The sequence below is a fragment of the Danaus plexippus genome, chromosome 25 (genome assembly GCF_018135715.1).
Source record: "Danaus plexippus chromosome 25, MEX_DaPlex, whole genome shotgun sequence".
Lineage (NCBI taxonomy): Eukaryota > Metazoa > Arthropoda > Insecta > Lepidoptera > Nymphalidae > Danaus > Danaus plexippus.
Genome location: NC_083553.1, coordinates 731,176 through 736,558, shown reverse-complemented (window position 1 = coordinate 736,558; position 5,383 = coordinate 731,176).

Here is a 5,383-nt window from a genome sequence, read left to right as displayed (position 1 = left end):
TTATGTTTGTTCTTGTTGTAACTGAACGATTCAACTAGAATTATAGAAATGAATGCTCAAAGTAACCGAAACGTCGGTAGTATGCAGTCAAAGCGGTACAGACGACAGAAATGGTGGCTTAAACATAAACCTTTTGAGTATATAATTATAGTATAAAGGCTTACATATTTTACAGATTCCCTTCATTAATTTATTTCTCTGAAGTGTTATAGATAAAATATAGTCGCTATAAATGATGTAGATAAAAATATCTATAGAATACAAACACTTTTAAATAATACGTAGACAGACAGAAAAACTATTCAAAAGTATATATATAAGGTATGTATTAAAACGGAATTAACATTTGTACGTAAATAAAATATTAGTTATGACATCAATTGCACATGACATAAATTATCATAAGTAAAAAGTAATTTAATTATACATATATGTCGTTATTATACATATATATACAAACATACACACTGTTTTTACAATGTATGTATATTCTAAAGATAATTAGCCAGAGTTAAAACGTAATGGAAATCGCAGAAAAGTAACTTAAGAAGTTATCTATGTTCAGAAACAATGTATTTATGTCAAACGAATAAAATATAATCTTGTAGTAAGAGTTCCGAATCGTGTTTTATGTCAAATAGTTTTCTTCCGTCCACACAGATCAATCGAGAATATCTTATAAGAATACCATCCACTGTCATCACCCAATACCATTAGTGCAAGACCGACCTAGTCTTGCAGTTGCTGTAACCTGGACTAGTGATCGCACCTTTCTCCGCACGCTATCATAGTTTCCGTCCACATAATTCATCCATATTTTCCACGTTCTGTCGTCTTATTGTGTTTTTTAAGGGCCAAGGGCCTCCACTAGGGCCTTAACCCCGGTGAAAGTACTCGTTTGAACCATCTCCCATTTGGTTCGTTCACTCCTGTTGGGACAACGAATCTGTGGACTCGCAATTATCTATGATAACTTTATCTCTATCGTTTATTAGGTTTTTAAAATATTTTCATACAACATACTCGACACCGCGGATTTGCTGCATTTTTTTGTATACTACCTACCCTTCTCGTATACTAAAAAAACCAGATCACTGAACAGCCAACAGGCAGTCACAGTAAGTGTGTTTGTTCAAACTTAAATAGATTTATATGTAATTAACATAAGGAATTATTTCCTGTGTACAAAATACCAAGTATGATAAGGAAAATATTTTTCACTTTAGCTCACAAACGGACGTTTTTACCGACATGTTATTTGTAAAAATGATATTTAATCAAAATTTTATAATGTTTTATTTATATGAATTGAAAACATATCTAGATAATTTAATAAACTAATATAAATGATTAAGTATTTTATCCATTACCAATAAAATCGATGACTGCAGGCTTCAGATTTCTGTTTGAAGGCTTCAAAATTTTTTAATCTATACAATTCCTTGTATACAACATAGTAACTTAAATCTTATCAAACATGCGTCTATGTAGCTCTTGTCCCAAAATTCCAAGGCTATCCGAAAGAAAGCTCGGAAAGCGACAGTGGAATTCTACGGCGCCTGCGCGTGCGACGCCCCCGGGTACAAACATAACGACATTTACTATGTACTTACTTCAAATATATATCATTGTATTAAATAAATATTATTATTATTATTATTTACTATAAAAAAAAAACTTAAATAAAATCTAAGAATAAATCACATTAATTCAGATGAATCTTAATAAAAGTCGGTCTTGTATTTAAATACAATTACTGTATCGTATTATAATAAAAAAAAAATCTATTTAAATTCTGCTTTAAACGTAAACGAAATATACATTAATAGACATTTAATTTATAGCCAGAAAATGAAATGAGATCAAAACAAAAATAATAAATACGAAGAAACAGAAAAAAATGTTTTTCGTGAGTAAACATTAAGTTTTAGTTAAGACACGAAATTATAAACTATCGGTTTATTTTATTTAAATGGAAAATTAAATCAGAACGAATTCATGAATGACGCTGTAATTATTAAAAACTGCATAGTGTCAAAGAGGAGAGGTTAATGCACGGACGTGTACACCTACAGGGTGTTATGACTCTGTTATATACATGTATACATGAAGGTATCGAAGAGATATAATGCTGGACATTAACTGATCTATCCGTTTTATTATACAATAAAAAATTAAACTTAAATAATATTTTTGAAAACATTTTACAGTCATACTATGTGTATACATGAGAATAAAGGGTACAAAAATAAAACATTCCTTTGAACAGTAACAGACGATTAATGTTTACTCAAAAAATTCATTTAAAACAAAAATATATGAACCGAATATAAATATTATGTGTATATTAAAACTATTATATGCGTTACCGCCATTGACATCACCAGAACACCAGGTGTCTATACATAGCACGTGCAACACCGGGTTATCGACCGGAAGAGAGTAACGATACAGCCTTAAAACACATAGTCTAGATATAAGAGAAATACATACTTTAACAATAATCAATAAAAAATCAATTATTACATAAAATATTACCCGTTTAATTGAGAATCGCTTGACAATTTCTATATCAGACATACAAATCCGATTAAAGCGACTTTTATAATTAAACACGAGTAAAGTCGAGCGAAAAATATGTATTTAACATTCATTGTGAATGAATGCCACAAGATCAGCAAAGACCGCCCGGAGGTTTCAGAGAAATATTCAGTAAGACATACATACAATATACTGTCTGTGTGTGAAAAATATTGGACGCTATCAGCCTAACATATACAGTAAGGAACATCAACAGTCAATCTAATATTTAAGGTGAATTTATTATATATTTACCGTAATTTTTCATAATATCTCTAAATGACAAGTGAATCCAGATGATAATATTATATTTATATTATGAAGACCACCTATACTCAACGATTGTTTGATTCCGCTTGCACGTTATTGTCGCGTCAGCGAAGCCTTTGTCTCTTCAACACCGGCTTCGTTTTACTAAAAAACTTAACGGAGTTTAATTCAACCTTAATTCCAGATAAATGCATATATCTCAAAACATCTTGATCTGTGCGAAAGGATGCTGAGACGTTCTAGAAGAGAAATGAGAGAATAATCTAGATAAAAATGCTCTTGTTGTAAACTTAATGCATGTTTAAGATCATTTTTATAATGTCACCAAATTCACTTAGACTTGTTTATCGTCCTCGACTGTTTCGAAGCTAAAGAGGATTATGTTTTCTTAATATATATGTATGTATGTTTTAGTATCACTTATGTTTGCTCAAACCTACAAAACAGTGAACAAATAGCTTATTTAATTGTACCCTTTTCTTTGTGATCTCCTCGAAAGTATCAAGTTAAATAAACTTAAGAGAATTACGAAGTAAATTATTATATTAAGTAGAAATTTATTCTTGTTTCAAATTGAATGAAGGTAAGTAAGATAGCACGCATTCAGTTATAAATTCCATTTAAAATCTTTTTAATTTTATGTTATAAGATCACTATCAACTATACAAAAGTGTTTTTAAAGTAATCGCTAAATTTTACATGAGTGGTACTACATAGCTTGATGGCATCATGTTTTAGCGTAAAACCTATTTAGTAATCTTACTACAGGTTTACACCATCTTAATTCATACGGAGAATTTTCAGTTTTCGTTAACAAAACTTAATGTATCCGTGTAGTGTTGTGATCGAACAGGAAATGTTCCGTAACCCGAGTTAACGTTTTAGTCCCTATGTTCTTATCCGGTCTGAAATTAATTATAAAGACATAACAATGAAGATGAAACAGAGAAAGAAAAGTAACAGAGAGTTACCAACGTTCAGTTTATCAGTTTCGTGTAACTCAATACAGATAGGTTATAATATTTATTTATATATTGATTGTCTTATTTGCGATAATGAAGAACGTGAGACTGTTTGTATTTATTTAGAAAATATTACTAGTACTAAGGATGTAGTGCTTTTAATATAAAATCAACTCTTTATTCAACCAAACCCAGCCGCAAGCGAATCAAATACATGGTTTTTCAAAAAATTGTATACGTACATACACGCTAATCTTTCTGTTTTTGGATTTTCTTTGCATCCCGTACAAAAATTATCTAAATCATAATATTTTGGCAATGAAGCTTAAAGTGAAGTTGATTCGAACAAAAACTCGTCTAGAATCCGAATGAAACTTGACAAATGAAATTAGTACAGAATTATGTAAGTGTCTGATGGCTGTAAGTAGACCGTGATATATACAGGGTGTCTGAGCCATGGACTACATTATTAATTTAAAATTTCACCTTCATTATAACACGGATTCTATATAAAATATTTATTTTTTTTTTATACAAATCTATTTAATAATAGATTTTTATTCAAATGAAGTTAGCTTTTTATTTCATCACTCTCTATAACATCTCGCAACAACTTTGACGCAAGAGCGAAAATTGATGAATAAAACTCGGTTTCCGTGTTTTATGTCACCGATAGTTATTATATTAATAAAAAGCAATAAACTTTACAAACATATTCTATTGAACAATGTTTTAAAGCGTTTTAGATTTGCTTTTGTAATAATCTTCGTGTCACGCTGTGATGTTTTGCGCTCGAGGTATTCAACCCTTGTCTATCAGTCAGACCCAGGCCCTGGAAGCAATAACCTCCTACGGGCTGTCGGTAACGGAGGTGTGTCATAATTATATTATCTATAGCAGACTGTGTTGTTAGTGAGAAGCATCAAATGTAACAATATATTAGAACCCTTTAATTACGAAATGAAAATCAACAAAAAGATTAAATAATAATATCGGTTGTTATATTACTTAAATAAGAAATGTTTAATTGTGTACAACTAAATGACAAACATAAGCAAGCCTCTGAAAACGTCAGATCGAAGTTATAGGGTTTGATAGTTAAGTATAGGCAAACGCTGGCACTGGAAATAAGATCCTCAACCCTCAAGATGTCAAACGGTTATGTCAAAACGTTTGTTTTACTAGGAAGTGATTTTCGTCGTCACTCCTCACTATCACACATCCATAGCGCCAACTGCCATTGAACTTAACAGCGGATTCATTCTATGAATTGCACACAAAGTATATCGAACCCGCTATCGCCGCGTATCGTGCGACGATCCGCGGTTTTTTTTTTCCTGAATGCATTGATAACGCTTGATACAGTCATATACAAACATTATAATGAGGTAGAGATTATTTTTATTTCGATAAGATAAAGTTACTTGCACTCTTGCGCCATTTTATTGATACAAGGATTCTGTAAACAAATCTATCGACGAGACAAGGAGGTTTTAATCTTTAAGTTAGACTTCACTGACCAACCCTCATTAACCAGATTTAATTTTAATATCCGTAAATCCTATTTATAA